Raw genomic sequence first — 18,888 nt, forward strand, 5'->3', positions numbered from 1 at the left:
ACAGATATACTGGAATTATCTATGGGGTTGGATCCATGGGCCTGCCATGGAAAATTTGTTGAGTTATATGTCCAAGGGTCACTATTTGCAAGGTGTTAACAAAAAGTTACCTGCCTATGGATTCCCCTTTCTAACTCTGGCCTATTATTTTGGAACATGGAGGAAACAAACATCTGATGTTTCTGTGTTTGGGTAAACATTATTACGCTTATAAAAGGGCCTAGGGTTTTTTTGTTTGGTAAACTGTTGCCTTTCCTGCTTTGGTATGACAAATCTTCCTTTGGAGAAGAAGATCCCTTTCATCTTAAAACCAACTCTCAGTGACAAACAAAAGCAACAAATAGAAACAACCACCAATTAAGAACCATCAGGTGATGCCTCATTTGCTGTGGTGCACAGCTGAACTTGATTGTTGCTCTTGGATCAGGGCTGGCTTAATAAGGACTCGCTTAACCAATGGAAAGTAAGGTTAAATCTTTGTAAGCAATGCTTCTGATGCGAATCACCTGGACATCTTGAGAAAATGTGGATTCTGGTTCAGCAGGTCTGGAGTGGGGCCTGAGATTCTGCATTTCTAACAAGTTTCCTGGTGGTATTAATGCTGCTGGTCTGTGAGCCACACTTTGAGTAGCAAAGGACTAAAGGTTGTGAGATAAACTGCTTTTAGCAGCCCGAAGGGCCAACTGGAAAGTTGAGACCAGTTGCAGAGCAAATAGAGAGACAGATCTGCTAATCTGGTTCTTAGAGTACTTAAGAAGGATCTATTCCTGATGTCCAGGGTACTTGGTGGATGTGTCCATGACCTCGAAATCAAAAACCCATTAATCTTTGTGAAATCTGAATTTTAAGGATCTTACCCAGTGAGCATATAACTAGTGGAAATCCTGAAAATTGGCTAATGCAAGGAAGTGATATCCATGTGTAATGCTTATCTTTGTATCCATTTCATGGGGAAGGTCATGGAAGACGACAGTAAACTTCAGTGGTTAATGAGAGCTTCACTAACGTTGTCTGTTCCAGGCAATAAGTGAAGTCTCTGGCAGTGGGAAGCATGGACCCAAGACCGAAAGCTCTGGCACTTTACAGCAGTGGTAGCGGATAGATAGGACTTACTGTGGCCCCTTAGAGCAAGGTTCAAGTGATTTTCTCTGGTGAATGTCAATGTGGATCTCGTCTCTAGGGTTAGATCCAGGCAGGTAACATCAAAGTCAGTTGGTAAGATCTCTTATGCCTATGAATGGAAGGCCTTGATAAAACTTCATTATTAATGTTTTGCATTAATTTAGCAGATGACTATAGTCATTTCACATAATCTAATACATGAATGTCCTGTATGGGTGTCTGCTGAGGATTTAGCGAAGGAGACTCCACTTACAATTTGGTAAGGTGTATGCTCCTGACACTACTGATGGGCAAGGATGTTAACATATCTAAAAAAGTTCTGAGATTTGGATTGTGATGTGTTAAATTTCTAGACCAATTTGAGGATAATTTAACAATAGTGAGCTTTTCAACTTATGAACATGGTATATATCTTTTTTTGCGGAGGTGGGGACAGAGTCTTCCTCTGTCGCCCAGGCTGGAGTTCAGTAGCGTGATCTTGGCTTACTGCAACCTCCATCTCCGAGTTCAAGCAATTCTCCTGCCTCAGCCTCCCCTAGTAGCTGGGATTACAGGTGAGCGCCATCACGTCTGACTAATTTTTGTATTTTTAGTAGAGACAAGGTGTCGCCACCTCAAGTGATCTACCTGCCTTGGCCTCCCAAAGCGCTGGGATTTACAGGCGTGAGTCATGGTACCCGGCCAAACATAGTGTATATCTTCATTTACATAGGTTGCCTTTGATTTCTTTCGTTGGTGTTTTGTAGTTTTCAGCTTACAGATCCCGCACATATTTTGTTAGACTTAAACCTAAGTATTTCTTTTTTTTTTTTTTTCTGATAACTTACAATTTTTAAAAAAAACGTGTTTCCTTTCCAATGTTCATTGCTAATACATTTCACCATTTGAATCTCCAGTTCAGAAAAATCATGGCCTTTGGAGTTTTACTAAATAATATAGTTCCACCTTATTCCCTTGGTCTTTGATGTGGTGTCCATAATTGAGGAAGTGGCAGTATGTCCAGTGGAACATCAGGCTGCCATTAACTTAACTTTGCCCTCTTGTCTAGCCCTTTCCATTTAGACTACTTGGAAGGGTCAGCAGTAAAATTTCACTGGCCCAGTCCAGGGCTGCTTGAGTGTTACTGTTTTGTGCCACAATATGATGTGGCCAGACTACTTTTCTAATTTTGAGATTATTTTGGAGCTTTATATTGTGTATGTTCTTATCCAAGTATCATTAGGGGTATTGCTCTCTGCCCTTTTCTTTCTTATTTTCCAAATGGCAGGCAGTAAATGGCTTATTAAGCAATTATAAGGTTCAAGATCTCAGCCCCAAAGATATGTTTGTAGATGACAGGCTTAACATTCCTGAGGCTCTCAGAGAAAACTTCTCCCTCTATAGACTCTCCATTTTAAGAAGGAGGCACAGGGCTTGGTTGGCCCATTTAGTTAGTGACACACCTATATTACTCTCCTTGGCATCTTACCCTAGCCCATCCATTGGGTTGTGTCAGCCTTTTATTTCTAAGTGAGAATCCAGTCAACAGGAGGCACAAGAGATAGAACCAAATGCCATAATGCCTCCTTCTATTCCACTGTGAACAGTCAAGGACACTGGAGGCCTCTGGGTAGGACACGTATGCGTTCAGGATCCTCTGAGCTTAAAGATGTGTGAGTGGAACTAACTAGACTGCCCAGGTTTGGTGTACACTGTAAATCTTTATTTTTTATTTATTTATTTATTTTTTCGAGGCAGAGTCTTGCTCCTCTGCTCCACAGTGTAGAGGTGTGATCTCAGCTCACTGCCACCTCCGCTTCCTGGGTTCAAGCAATTCTCCTGCCCCAGCCTCCGAGTAGCTGGGATTACAGGTGCCTGCCACCATGCCCAGCTAATTTTTAGTAGAGACAGGGTTTCACCATGTTGGCCAGGCTGGTCTCGAACTCCTGAGCTCAAGTGATCCTCACGCCTTGGGCTCCCAAAGTGTTGGGATTGCAGGCATGAACCACCGCACTCAGCCTCTCTGTAAATCTTGAGTTGGTACGGAGCTCATGAAAGCTGTGCTGAATGGGTTTCTTTAGATTTTCATTTTCATGTTTGCCCCATTTATGGTAATATTAATTATTGGAAAATGCATTCACCTGCTTTACTTCTCTCTGACCAGCATAGAGGCAGGATCTGTGGAAAGACATTTACCACCTGTTTGGAAAGGTCAGCATGCTGATATTCACTAACTGCCACCCCCACAACTCCCCATCCCCCAAACCTGATAGATATATAATTTCTGCAGTCCAATCACTATTCTTCCCAAACTCCATGAGCCAGATTTTGTACATACTTTGTGTGACCTTAAAACTCTGTACTACTATAGATCTAAAACCATTTAATTTTGTAGATACCTCCAACGGTGGCATCACTGGGTCCTCTCTTGGATAGCATAGTCCTATGGCTAAATGGGTCATTGGTTGATCATGCTTCATGAGAATGTGATCCCTGGGAGAAATATACAGCTAATTTAATAACAAATGAGTGTCCTAATTCTGGAGACCTGGGAAGTATTGATAAGATTATAATGATCATAAGCAGACATTGGGTGCTTTAGCAAAGCCAATTTGCCTGCATCCTCTGGAAGGTAAAGTATGCCAAGATCTCCTGTCTCTCAGAACTTAATCAAACTCTTGGCAACCACATCTGCACTCAGCAACATGAAGCACAAGTTCTGTTCAGTTGCCCATATGCCGTCATGAGTTTTGCCATATATATCATCTGGCTTTCAGAGGACCTTTCGTGGTTGCCAGGTCAAGTTCCTGATACAGAAGTGGCATCGGTGCTGGTGTTAATGGCTGCAGTAAAGTCAAATTCCTTGCTTATAGTGCTCTATGGTAGCAGTGAGAATGGTGGTAGTTTCTTTTTTCTTTCCTTTTTTAAATAACCTTTTTCATGTTGAAGTTCACATGACCATTTTAAAGTGTAATTCAGTGGCGTTCAGTACATCCACAATGTGCAATCACCACTTCTATCTAGTTCCAAAACATTTTTACCACCTTGAAAGGAAACCCTGCACCCCTTAAATAGTGGTAGTTTCTCTATCATGCTTTGGGGTCTTATTCCTGGGATCTTTCTCTACAGTGGTATAATTATATAAGGGTGGAAATATAAAAGAGTAAGCCTTTAGAAACAGTTTGTGTCTAAGTTAGCCCTCAGGCATATTGTCTTCAAAGGAATGTTTTAAACCAGCCAAAGACGAACATCAACATACTTATATTTTGAGTCCCAAATTAAAATCCAAAATAGTGAGCCAGGCATGGTGGCTCACGCCTATAAGCCCAACTACTCCAGAGGCTGAGGTGAGAGAATTTCTGGAACCTAGGAGTTCCAGGCTGCAGTGAGCTATGATTGTGCCACTGCACTCCAGCCTGGGTTACAGAGTGAGATTGCCTCTAAAACAAAAATTTGAAATAGTAAATGCATTGATTTTTTAAAATATATATAGAATCAAACAATTGTGAAAATGTAATTGGCTAAGTTTCATATACAGTTCTTTATAAAACTCCTGGTATTCTCTAAGGTGTAGTTTGAGCTAGCCAAGGATGATGGCTTCAACATGCCTCCAGTTGTCTTGTCACTCCAGGGCCTGCCTCAAACCAAAATAAGACTTGCTGTTACCCTGAGACAAGCCAACTGTCATTGCCTTGGCAGCCACTACAACTACAGGTTGTTGCATCATGCCAAGCTCTGTTCTTTGTAACTACTAGAATGGAGTGGGATAGTAACGTGATGGTGAATCCGAAACAATGGTACTAGGAAGGAGGTTGGCCAAACTCAGAGTGGAGGCTGACACTGTATCTGGTTGTAGCAGAGCCGGTCCTAGGGGAATAGGCTCAGCAATACCAAGAATGAGGACCAGAAGGGAGCAGGGGGTAGGGGAACTCTAGGAGCAGCATAGTGTTGATAACTGGCATCTGAAACCTAGAGTTTCCAGTTCAGAGCAGTACACCATATCCAGTGTATACTTATACTCTAAGACATTTCCTGGGCGGTGATCTAGAAATGATACATAAATACACACATATATATATTTGTGTTTTTTTGAGACGAAGTCTCGCTGTCTCCCAGGCTGGAGTGCAGTGACGCGATCTCGGCTCACTGCAAGCTCCGCCTCCCGGGTTCACGCCATTCTCCTGCCTCAGCCTCCTGAGTAGCTAGGACTACAGGCGCCTGCCGGCACGCCCAACTAATTTTTTGTATTTTTAGTAGAGACGGTGTTTCACTGTGTTAGCCAGTATGGTCTCGATCTCCTGACCTCGTGATCCACCCGCCTCGGCCTCCCAAAGTGCTGGGATTACAGGCGTGAGCCACTGCGCCTGGCCTTAGAAATGATATTTTTAAAAGGAGCTGTGTTTCAGTGTTAGACTGTAGTTATCTAAGCAATATCAGATAGTGTGCAGTTTTTGTAGTATAAGGTAAAAATCTGAATAATAAAGATTTTTTAATAACAGTTTTAGTTAATACTTGACTCAACTGACATTGAGACTCTTGATGCAAAAACATAAGTAGAAGAGAAGGCTGAAAACTCAAGACCATCATACCCTGTGGGGAATTTACAATCTATAACAAACATACAGCGTGAGATAGGAGAAAAGAAACGGAATGGTAATGATATTGCTGGAACTAAAGTCTATTTAGTAAATGGAAATACATAGCAAGAGGAGTCAGCTACTTCTTGGGCATTGATCAAAGAAAAATACACAAACATACAGAAGGAAAGAAAGGTCATTTTATTTTATAACATTTTCCTTCTGATTCTGGGTGATTATATAGCTAGTCTACTCTTCCACCCGCAAGATTCTGGGGTATTTTGACTAATGCTATTTGCAATGTCCATAAACTCAGAAGAAGTTAGTATTAATGGGAATATGAAAGAACCTCCAGTTATTGTGCAAGAAATTTTACATTTCCATCATGTTAAATTGTATAACTGTTTGTCATTCACTGTGCTGTAAGTCTATGTGAAACCAAATCTGTGGATTTACCGATGGCCATTTTACCACCTCCAAACTATCTTTTATTTTTTTGAATTGTATCTCTTCTTACTCCATTTTCTTCTGATTAAAATCCTTCATGTTCTCCTGCATCATATGTCACTCATTTTTGTGTGAGCCACCTAGACCCTCTGAGAAAAAATTCAAAGCTACCCACTGTATGATTGTTCGTTCACTGAACATGTATTTTTTGAGTGCCTACTGCGTACTAAGCATTATGAAAGGCACTGAAATGGAAAAGACTAAGACATCCACCATCCGCAGATGGGCTTTTGTAGGTCCTGGAATTGAATTTGTCTTTTCTTTCCCCTATCATTTAACAGCCACTCAGGATGTTGGTAATTGGATATTTTCATAAACCACATTAAATTGTATAATTCTGAATTTCTGTAATGGAAAATCATTATAAAGTCCCAAATCAGTGAAGATAAACTTACTCCACTATGCAAAACTAAAAATATGCTTGACTTAGAAGCTTTATTTTCTAAGGAGATAGTTAATAATGGACACTTTTGAAATAGCACCCTAAATGCACTTTTAGTTTCCAATCAGCAGATAGCAGCACTTGATTCCAATTCAAAGAGAAAGTTAGGATGGTATTCTGTGTGAATGCTGTCTATGACAAGGACACTCAACTTCCAGAAAATGGTTCTTAAGTGGAAATTGGGCACATTCTAATTGGAGATTGTCTGGTTTGTCTTTGCAAGGGGAGCACTGCTGTACATTGGTCAGGTATATTTAAGGTAAAAGACAGCTTTTCCTCCTCATCAGTATAAACAACTGGACTTCTTTCTGTTAAGTATCATATTAAACACAATCTGAAATTTTACTTACTATAAAGAAAATAAGATTTTATGCTTTTTTGATTAACTTTTCTCAGGTGCATTCTAAGTGAAGTGAATTTGATTTATTTCCATTGGAGTATTACTGCTGTAGGCACAGAGGTGTCCGCTGCACTCAATAAAATAAAGACCACACAGAAGAAATTATATTAGAGTCCAAACAACCCAAAGAAATCGAAGGAAATGCTCTAAGGAAGGAAATGCAGACACCAAGTTTCTAAAACGGACATGCGTGTATCCTTAAGTGCACATCATCATTGGAATGCGTGATTATCCTGCTGTTTGTACTTGCAGTATTGTCCCAAAAGTAAACTGAATTATCCATCTGGCAAATGCAATAGATGGGCCCTATGCTGGAGTGCAGTGGTGTGATCTCAGCTTACTGCAACCTCCGCCTCCTAGGTTCAAATGATTCTCATGCCTCAGCCTCCCAAGTTGCTGGGACTACAAGTGCCCACCACCACGCCTGGCTAATTTTTGTATTTTTAGTAGAGACAGGGTTTCACCATGTTGGTCTGCTGGTCTCAAACTCCTGACCTCAAGTGATCTGCCTGCCTCAGCCTCCCAAGGTGCTGGGGTTACAGGTGTGAGCCACTGCACCCAGCCAGTATCACTTTTAGTCTGTAATATTCTAGCTTGTTCATCTAGTATATCCTTCGCTGTTAATTCTATAATACAGGATTTCAGGTTTATGTTCACTCAACAGTGGCTCTTCTTGGTTTATCTTCTCCAAAATGTATCTACTGCTTGAATCGTCCCTCTTGTTCTGCAGTCACTATTTGAAAAATAGGTATCCAGTATGTTTAGGCACTGTCTGCCCCTATGATGCCTCTCAGAGCTCTGAGCGTGGGCTCTGAGCTTGCAGGGCCAGAACAAGCCAGCATGATGGGGGGCTCCTCCCTGCGCCTAGGTTTTTGAAACACGTCTTTTCTTTTGTTCTCCAGCTCTGGGTTGGACTGAAAAATTATTTTCCTGTGGTTATTCATCTTTGGGTTACCTCATAATCACCTTTTGGTTTCTCAGTTTTGTATTATCTGTATATTCAATTTCCTACATCAAATTATCTCTATTTAATTTTTGTCTTTTTTCTTTGAGATGGAGTCTCACTCTGTTGCCCAGGCTGGAATACAGTGGTGCAGTCTCGGCTCACTGCAACCTCTGCCTCTCGGGTTCAAGCGATTCTCCTGCCTCAGCCTCCCAAGTAGCTGGGATTACAGGCGCCCATCACCATGCCCAGCTACTTTTTGTATTTTCAGTACAGATGGGGTTTCACCATGTTGGCCAGGCTGGTCTCAAACTCCTGACCTCGGGTGATCCGCCCTCCCTGGCCTCCCATAGTGCTGGGATTATAGGCATGAGCCACTGCACTCAGCCTCTAAAATTCTTAGTTTCTGTTTTCCTTATTTGATTAATACAGCTGTAAAAATAGCAAAACATGTATCTAAAGTTTTACTTCAGTGGCAAAGGAGGGTTTTTATTTTGTAGAATTTATGTGTGATTTTAAGTGAAGTATTTGTTTGGATCTTGGGGTTTTGGTAGCATATAAAGTCAATAAAATCAGAGACTTCGGGTTATAGAAGGGGAAAAAATCCTCAGCATCACATTCAGCAATGGTTTCAATTCATGAACAAGTTGATAGTCAAATCCTGAGTATAAAATACTTTGCATTCTATCAACTTCTTCTCAAATTACTAGTAAGAACTTCATATTTTATGTGATTCTCTCATTGACTATTTTCATCTTTTCCTTAAATAAAACCAGGAGCAAAAACCTCAAAAGTACCAAAAATCAATCAGGATGAAAAAATGTGCATAGTCCTTTAACCACTAAATAAATTGAATTTGTAATTTTAAAACTTCAAAAAGGGAATCTCCAGACCCACATGATTTCACTGAAGAATTCTATCAAACATTTAAAAAAAAAAAGTTATCAGTTTCATACATTCAGTATATTTAAAAAAAAAATTGTTAGTTTTGCACAGTCTTTTCCAGGAAATAGAACAGGAGGGAAACACTTCGCAACTCATTTTATAAGACTAGTTTTACCATGATGCCAAAACCAAACACAATATAAAAAAAATACAGATTAATATTTCTCATGAACTTAGAGGCAAAACTCCCCCAAAAATATTAAATCCATTAATGTGTAACAAGAAGTACATGTCATGACCAAATGTGATTTATCCCTTGTAAGCAAGGATGGTTCAAGATTCAAAAATCAATTAGTGTAATCATAGAAACAGGCTGAAGAAGAGAAATCATATAATATCAACTGACATAGAAGCATTTGACAAAATTCACATATATTCAAAATAGCCAGTGGTCCCCATGTTGGGATCTGATAGTGCTGACTCCCCTCAGGCACCTTCTCCCATCTTTGATACTCCCTGATGTAAGAATAATGCTTTTTTGTATCTCATCTTGTAAATCAGTGAGTCAGAATTCGTAAGAAATACATGGCTAGAAATGGCATAAATCAAACACGTATTTAGCAAATCATAATTATCCAAGCCACAATTTTAAAAGGTGTTTTCTCACAGAGAAGAGCATTTCTCTAAATATGTAATGTTGTTGGAAAATTCATAATTACTCCTATGGTACACACTTTTTTGGCCTAAGCTAGTAAAGACCATTTCTCTTCCCAAGATCCACCATTATACATTAACATTTGAATATTTTCATTATACAGCCAAGATAGCAATTCCTAGATCCAACGCTAATGTACTTCCTGGCTAAAGCTGAAACTCTTACGAGCAATTAACTAATTCATGAGTTAATATTGTTTAGACATAAGCCTCTAGAACTAAGTGAGCCTAATGTATGTACAACGCTTAGCACATTTCCTGCGTATAATACTCAATATATGATAGTAATTAGTATCACTGCCATAAACTAACAATGTCAAGAGGTTTTCTACATTGATTAGAAGGATTTTTGTTTTTAAAAAAAAGCGTTTTCAAGCTAAGCATAAATTTCTCAAACCCATGGACGTAGGTGATAGGAACACTGTGTTCTCCTAAGTCCAGTCACCACTCTATCCAAAATTCAATTTAAAATGTGCTAATAGTTTTTCTGTGTGTTTAGCCAAATACATGCTACACATGCATGTCAGTAAAAGAAAATGCTACCAGTAATGTTTTGTTTTTGTTTTGTTTTGTTTTGTTTTTTTGGAGACAGAGTTTTGCTCTTATTGTTCAGGCTGGAGTGCAATGGCGTGATCTCAGACCACTGCAACCTCTGCCTCCCGGGTTTGAGCGGTTCTCCTTCCTCAGCCCCCTAGTAGCTGGGATTACAGGGGTGTGCCACCACACCTGGCTAATTTTTCTATTTTTAGTAGAGACAGGTTTTCACCATGTTAGCCAGGCTGGTCTTGAACTCATGACCTCAGGTGATCTGCCTGCCTCGGGCTCCCAAAATGCTGGGATTACAGGCATGAGCCACGGCGCCCGGCACAGCTAGTGTTTTAATTAAAGCCTTTGCTACAGAAAAGTTGTGTCATTTGGGTACTCTGGGAAGCAGATGCTGAGACAGGAATGTAAAAGGTTTATTGGAGGGTAACAAAACAATTTAGAAGTGAATTGTGGAGGAAGCAGTATTGGGCATAGAGAACCTCAGACCATGATGCAGAGCTGAGTCTTGACTAACATGAGGAGCTCAGGAGCAAAGATTGCCCGTGAGGATACCCACTCAGGGCCGAAATGGCGGAGGGTACCCTGGCCCTGCTCAGTCATTGGTAGGGACTTCCCTGGAGGGGTGTGGCCTTGAGTTGAAAGCTGAAGCACAGCCTGAAGGAACTGACAGATGGAGCTTATCAGCTAATTTGCATTTTTTACAGCTAAACTGGACATTCATTCTTGAGGGGAAATCTGAGCAGTACACCTCCATGACTTCAGAAGAAATACTGGAGAAGACAAATAGTAAAATCCTTATTTGACCTTTTTTGCTGCTAATTCCTTTTTTTTTTAAGAGGTGGAGTCTCACTGTCACCCAGGCTGGAGTGCAGTGGCACAATGATGGCTCACTGCAGCCTCAAACTCCAGAGCTCAAACAATCCTTCCACCTCAGCATCCTAAGTATCTGAGCTTATGGGTTTACCACCATGCCCACCTTTGACTTTTTTCCTTATTCCCTATCGGATAGTCTCCTATCTGGACTATCTGAAGGGTGGTTTTAAAAATCATATTTCTGTGGAATACCTACCCACTTAAAAATGTGTAATAATGATGCCAATGGCTGCTGCCATCATGCTGGCTGCAGCAGGGAAGTGTGGCTGGGGCTGCGTAGGCCATGGAGCCAGGGGAATCCCTCCTCCTCCTGAGTTGGGACAGGAATTTCCGGTGCTGCTGTGGCCGCCCAAATCGCAGCTGTAGACCCAGGCCTCCTGTTCTACGGAGCAGGCAGGAGCCCTGCCCTCCTGGCCTTCCCAAACTACAGCCGTGGATCCAAGCCTCCCTGTGTTCTTGAGGGAGCCGGAAACAGGCAGGATCTGCCCTCCTGGGTGCAGCTGCAGCTGCCGCACCCACAGCTTCAGACCTGGGTCTCCTGCTCCAGGAAGCAGGCAGGAGCTGTGGATAAGCAGGAGCCCTGCCCCTTCCAAGTTGATGGGGTGGGAGCTCCCGGGTGCAGCTGTGACCGCCCTCCCAGGTGTAGAACCTGGGAATCTCTGTAGCCTGCACCCTCAGGGATCCCAGGAAGGCTCCCCCACTCCCACCAACCCCTAGCCCTGCAGGTTCAGGGGTATCTGTTCAGAGTCCTGAATGGAAGGGGTGGGTCCCCAGTAAGTCCCCACCTTCTGGCCAGGGAGGGCCTGAAGACTGGGGGCCAGGCCGCCAGTGGCTGCCAGTCCCTCCCACAGGAGTGGGGACTCATGCTTTTCCGTGCTGCTCATGGCTGCCTATGGACCAATCAGCACGTACTTCCTCCCCTCTGAGGTCCATAAAAGCCCTGGGCTCAGCCAGAGCAGGGCAGAGGATGACGGGATGAGCAGCTACAGAGAGGAAGTACTCTACCCATAGCTGGAGATGATGGGCGACCAGCTGCAGAGAGGAGCTACCCTCTGCTGAGAGCTTCAGAGACCTGCAGACATCCGAATGACTTGCCTGCAGAGAGGAGCCACCCTTTCCAGGGCTGCCTCTCGGCTAACTGAACACCCAATGGAATAATATGCCTACAGAGAGGAGCCACCCACTCCTCTGAGCTATTCTAATACAATAAAACTCTTCTTCACCCTCCACTTGTCTGCATACCTCATTCTTCCTGGATGGAGGACAAGAATTCAGGCACCATGGCCATAGAGGTCTCTGGCCAGAAAAAATTGACACTCCAGAGATCCTGTAACAATCATCTATTTCTAATTCAGAAACACTTACAAAAAGATGTCATAAAAATTAAGGTAACAGATAACATTTTTCTGAATTTTAAGTTGTATTTAATTTTTCATAAATTTGATGCCTCATGACATATCTGTTAAGTATTAGTACATAACAGTGATGAACGTTCAGGAATAGCTGTTTACACTTTTTCTTGGACATAATTTTGCCTGGTCTGGCTACAGACCCTGCAGAGAGTTTGCTCCTGTGTGGGTGGAGTGGCCGCCTGGATCCCACACTTGCCCACTCATGTGCTCCCTCCCACGAGGGTCTGAGCACAGTAGGCCAAGCAGACAGGGTGCCCCTGCTAGGAGTCTGGCAAAGGGGCTGAGAGAAATCTTGCATCACTGCCAACTTTGGGTTCAGTATTTCATGTTTTTCTGAAAAAAATGCTTAGTGTTCTGAAAACAGCACTGAATTATTCAGTGACTAGAACAAAATTTAGAACTTCTCTACTGCCATTAAAATTAAATAGTAGAGGCCGGGCGTAGTGGCTTATGCCTGTAATCCCAGCACTTTGGGAGGCCAAGGTGGATGGATCACCTGAGGTCGGGAGTTCAAGACCAGCCTGACCAACATGGAGAAACCTGGTCTGTACTAAAAATACAAAGTTAACCGGGTGTGGTAGCACACGCCTGTAATTCCAGCGACTTGGGAGGTTGAGGCAGGAGAATCGTTTGAACCCGGGAGGCAGAGGTTGCAGTGAGCTGAGATTACACCGTTGCACTCCAGCCTGGGCAATAAGAGTAAAAGTCCATCTCAAAAAAAACAAAAAATAGAAGCAAAATACTGCTTCACCAAGGATAACTAATATCTTATGCAAAATCATCTTTACAATAATTATGTGAACACTTTTTGAAACAAATCAATTATGCAAGAGAATCGGTTATCAGTTACACTAAATTGGCTAGGTAATGAGACTTACTAAATTACAAGATTAGGGAAGTAGAGCTTGCGGTACCTTGTAAAAAAGAACATCTTTACATCTTAAATTAGCAAGTCCATATCCTAAGTCTTATTTTGCTACATGAAAATTTACTCATTTAGTCAACAAACATTTAGGGAGTGCCTACAGTAGAAGCAGCACTGTGGGGACGCAGCTACGAACAGGCACTTTATAGAAGAAAACCGGAAAGTGAAATCTCATGTAAGTGCTGAACCTGCTTAGTAATCAAGGAAGTACAAATTAAGACCACATTGAGGTACTACTATTTTATATCCCTTAGAGGAAAGGTCTAAGAAAGCCAAATGTGAGAATATGAATCAATGTGAACTCTCATACATTATAATGCATGTGCAAATTTATAAAATAACTTTGAAAACCAATTTAGCAGTTTTTTGTAAAATTACACATTGACATAACTTGTGACCTAAAACTCTACTCCTAGAAATACATTCTAGGAAAAGTTGCACGTATTTGGAATGCTAATAACAAAAACAACTGGAAATACTCTTGAAACCCAATGACATGGAATAAGTAAGTTTTGGTATATTGTATTTATCCAGTGAAATAATATACAGCAGTTAATGAACTATAGCTCCACACATGGATATGAATCTTAGGAACATAATTTCGAGTGGAAAAGAACTCCCGAGAGACTGATACTGTATAATATCTCCATAAACTAAAAAAAGCCAAACAAAACAGTGCTCAGGCCTATGAAAACCTACATTTTTTGAAAGGTGAGGGGATGATAAATGCAAAACTCAGGCTAATGGTTGCATGAATGGGATAGGGAAAAGCACATAGGTGAATGAATGGTATTGTTCAAGTTGAAGGTTTTGTGAGAAATAAGTTCATAGAGGTTCATCATCTTATGCTACATAATTTACTTACATGTGATAGGTTATTTTTAAATTTAGGAGTATTTTTAAATTAGGTTAATTTAAAAAGCAATAAAATAATGCTCCCTCTTGAATAGCATACTTCTGCATCTAAATTGGCTAGTGGTTGGACTGACAGTGGAATGCATGTTTTCTTTCAGGGTAGTGTCTTGGAAAGTCAACTTCAAAACAATAGAAAAACAGAACATGGCATACAGTATGCTTTCCCAATAAGATGTTCTTTTTCTGTCTTTGTAATTTATAAAAATGATTGGTTTGTTTGTTTATTTAGGGACACAGTCTCACTCTGTCACCCAGGCTGGAGTGCAGTAGTGTGATCTCACCTCACTGCAACCTCTGCCTCCTGGGTTCAAGCGATTCTCCTGCCTCAGCGTCCTGAGTGGCTAGGATTACAGGCATCTGCCACCATGCATGGCTAATTTTTTTGTATTTTTAGTAGGGATGGGTTTTCACCATGTTGGCCAGGCTGGTTTCAAACTCCTGACCTCAAGTGATCCGCCCACCTCGGCCTCCCAAAGTGCTAAGATTACAGGCATGAACCACTGCGCCTGGCCAATTATTTTAAAATTCAATACTTAAGAAAATTGAATAGATAAAAATTATTAAATAATGTTTTATTAAAGATAAAAATAGATTCTTATTAAATGAAATAATTTGTATTAAAATGTATTCTCAGTCCATTTTGTGCTGCTATAACAGGATTTCACTGAGTAATCTATAAAGAATGAAAATTTATTCTCTCACAGTTCTGGAGGATGAAAAGTCCAAGAACAAGCCACTGGCAGGTTAGGACCTGGTCTCTCTGCTTCCAAGATTTCTTGGCACCTAGAATACTGTGTCATCTGGAGGGGGGGACCATCATATCCTCACATGGCAGAAGACCAAGAGAGAGCTGATCAACTCCTGCAGGCCATTTTTCTGATGGCATCAACCTATTCATGAGGGCGATTCCTCATTACCTAAACACCTCCCATTAAGCCCCATTGCCCAGTGCTGTTGCATTGGGGATTAAGCTTTCAACACATGAGTTAAGAGGGGAACAAACATTCAAACCATAGCATCCTCTGAACCTCTCAACTTCTATAGTTCCATGCCCCAGATGTAATGACTGAATATTTTTGTGCATTATTTCTAACATTTTCTATATATATGCAAACATGTATATTTATACACATTAAACACATAACTTTATTAAAAAACTTTGCTGAAAATTATTTGGCAATAACCTATTCCTTTACTTACAAAGCATATTTCATGTTAGAACCCATAAATCACCCTCAACACTTTTAGGGGTTATGTAGTTTTCCGTTATAATAGATACGTCATGATTTAAACAGTCATTTGATCACAGTTATTTAGGCTATTGCAATGTAACAGGACAGTAAATGAGACTCGGTCAATTTTAGTGGAGGCTTCCAAGTCTGCAAGTAAAAGCATCCAACTACCCCTACATTCTATAGTGAGATGATAGACTATGTAGGTAGGACTTATGCAAAGGAGGCCTTTATAAACTGGCTTAGGACCCTGAAGTCATCATTCATCTTAGGATATACAACTATTGAAGTGTATAAGATTGAAAAAGAAAAGTTAAAATTTTAGAAGGAGGTATTTTGAAACATGCTAAAGATGAAAACAAGGGGTCCTTTTTAGTTTACCCAAAAGTAGATGGCAAGAATATACATTGGTCCAATGTTTGGACAGTGATGGCAACAAGCAATAAAGATTAAAACATTCCATTCCTACTTTGCTTCACTTTCATAATCATCTGGTAGGAAAGAGTAGAAGTAAAATTGATGTGTGAGAACTGAAGCCAAAGATGAATGAAGAAGAAAAGAACAATAGTGCAAACCACGATTCTCTAGAATAATTTCTCTCTGCACCTGGAAAAGTTTGGAGCAGAATTATGCAATCTTCAAGCTGTCGGCTCAGGTGAGCAGATACCTTAGATGAAGTCCCTGGCAACAAAATTAAGCCGAGAGCTGAGAAAATTTGTTTGGGAGAGTTCTTAGAAAATAACCTGGAAGAAGTTGGGGCAGGCAGGACTGACCAAAGCAAGAAGCTTTCCTACAGTGTGGCTGCAACTGAGGTCCCAGCTGATCCTTCTGGGAGTTCCAGAGTTGGGGTGGCTTTTCAGAGTTGTCTCTCATTGAGGCTAGAGAAGTGGGCCATTTTATTCCTGCATCAGTGAGCACTGGGAAGGGTGTGACTTTGGGTAAAGAAATTATGGTCTGCAGCCAATATCCCCAGCAGCTTGGAGTTAGGTACATCGACCGTACGGAGCAACTCTGGATGAAGTGCTGCAGTATCCCCTATAAGAAGTAATGCAGATTTTTCTTGCTGGTACTCATCCATTTCTGTTTTAAGCCCTTATCTTTGCATGACTTTCACCACTTGTATGCTACTCTCAGGCTTACCGGAAATCATTCTGCCACCCCCTGCCCCCAACTGCACTAGGGAGAGCAGGGCCTTGTGAGGTTTTCTTGGGCTCCCGGGATATATCACGTGGACATTTGCACTCATTTTGCTGCTGGGCAGGAGAAGACCCTCAAGCTTTGCCTTATTCACCAGGGGTGCCCACATTCTCTCCTGTTCTTGGATTTCCAACTGTCTTGATTTCTCTCTTCCCATAGTCTGAACAAATTTCCATAGCTCAGTGGACCAGGGGTGGAGCTGAAGAGAAGCAGAGGACCAGGAAAAGCAGACACTCTGCCAATAACTCATTTTCTCCCATTTAATTTTTATGACCTGAATTATCTCTAGGCCTAGCTTTTTTTTCTTTTCTTTTCTTTTTTTTAAACATCTAAAGGTGTAAGCTTCAGAAATTTTAGCAGCTCTTTGGTTTTCTGCTGTAACAGTCTTTGCCTGAGGCAATGAATGCATTGACTAAATGAATAAAAGGCAAAGAGTAAAAAATTTAGAGAGGGATTTCTCAGGTAATATCTCAAAATATTATCCCGCCACAATTACACCCAGGGATATTGACAGGATCTGTGATGAGATCCATGAAAGCTTATAATAGCCTTTGATGGCTCATGAAAAAGGGAAAAGGATCAGATGATCAAAGTCAGGGAAGAGTCTCAATTTCATTTAAGGAAGGAAGAAAGAGGATGCTGCAAATTGTAGATGGGCAACCTTAATGTTCTACATGAAGAACATTCCAGACAAAACTGATCTCAGGCCAGGCATGGTGGCTCACACCTGTAATCCCAGCACTTCGGGAGGCCCAGGTGGGTGGATCACTTGAGGTCAGGAGTTTGAGACCAGCCTGACCAACATGGCAAAACCCCGTCTCTACTAAAGATACAAAAATTAGCCAGGTGGTAGTGGTGTGCACCTGTAATCCTAGCTACTCAGGAGGCTGAGGCAGGAGAAGCACTTGAGCCTGGCAGGCAGAGGTTGCGGTGAGCCGAGATCACATCACTGCACTCCAGTCTGGAGTGAGACCCTGTGTCAAACAAGCAAGACAAAACTCATTTATGTTTTTGATAGTTTGTCTTGGTCAGACAAAGGCTGTTGAAATAGGTATCTGGACTTCAGCAAATAATTGGACAGTCTTCTGAAATATCATGAATAAGATGTAAGAATGGGAACCAGAAGACAGAAGGGCAGGTAGATTTATAATACAGTGAACAACTGTGCCCAAAGAGGACTGGAACATGGCCACAGTAAAATGGTCAAGATAGATGTGGCTGTGGAAACGATGGCATTTGAGGGAAGTTGGACAGAACTGAGGATATGAAGTCTGGGGAAGAAAAGCCTCAGGGAACCTAGGGTAATCTGAAAGTGAGACCTGTCATCCTATGCAGGCTCATTCTGTGGGGCTCTGATATGGTTTAGCTCTGTCTCCCCACTCGAATCTCATGTTGAATTATAATCCCCAGTATTGGAAGTGGGACCTGGTGGGAGGTGACTGGATCAGGGACTGGATTTCTTATGAATAGTGTAACACCATCTCCTTGGTGCTGTCTTCATGATAGTGGGTGAGTTCTCACGAGATCTGGTCATTTAAAAGTGTGTGGCACTCTCCACCTCACACTCTTGTTCTTGCTTCCACCATGTGAAGTGCCTGTGCTCCCTTTGCCTTCCACCATAAGTAAAAGTTTCCTGAGGCCTCCCCAGAAGCAGATGCCACAGTGCTTCCTGTACAGCCTGCAGAACCATGAGCCAATTACATCTCTTTTATTTATAAACTACCCAGTCTAGGTACTTCTTTGTGGTAATGCAAGAATGGCCTAATACAGGCTCAAAGGAAAAAAAAACTAGAGCACATTTCTGATGTTTAGAACGTGTCGGCTGGGCACAGTGGCTCACTCCTATAATCCCAGCACTTTGGGAAGCCAAGGCAGGCAGATCACTTGAAACCAGGAGTTCAAGACCAGCCTGGCCAACATGGCAAAACCCCATCTCTACTAAAAATACAAAAATTCATTGGGCATGTGTGATGGTTAATACTGAGTGTCAACTTGATTGGATTGAAGGATGCAAAGTATTGATCCTGGGTGTGTCTGTGAGGGTGTCGCCAAAGGAGATTAACATTGGAGTCGGTGGGCTGGGAAAGGCGGACCCACACTTAATCTGGGTGGGCACCATCTAATCAGCTGTCAGTGTGGCTAGAATATAAAGCAGACAGAAAAATGTGAAAAGACTAGATTGGCTTAGCCTCTCAGCCCACATCTTTCTCCTGTGCTGG

The 18,888-nt window shown here is 41.6% G+C and overlaps 1 protein-coding gene across 8 annotated transcripts in view; it reads left to right on the top strand.

The window, feature by feature from the left end:
• The window catches only part of PDK1 (pyruvate dehydrogenase kinase 1), a 70,348-nt gene that overhangs the window by 44,577 nt on the left and 6,883 nt on the right, over positions 1-18,888 (top strand). For 5 of the 8 annotated variants that reach the window (XR_635509.3, XR_004176562.1, XR_004176560.1 and 2 more), the window contains one exon: positions 10,820-12,213. The exons of 1 other annotated variant lie outside the window; for it this stretch is intronic. The gene's annotated coding sequence lies outside the window, so the exon portion shown is untranslated. Of the gene's footprint in view, positions 1-7,023; positions 7,337-10,819; positions 12,216-18,888 lie in introns of those variants that run through there. 2 more of the 8 variants (XR_635511.4, XR_635513.3) reach the window with 2 other exon arrangements.

This window comes from Papio anubis, chromosome 10 (assembly GCF_008728515.1).
Source record: "Papio anubis isolate 15944 chromosome 10, Panubis1.0, whole genome shotgun sequence".
Taxonomy (NCBI): domain Eukaryota; kingdom Metazoa; phylum Chordata; class Mammalia; order Primates; family Cercopithecidae; genus Papio; species Papio anubis.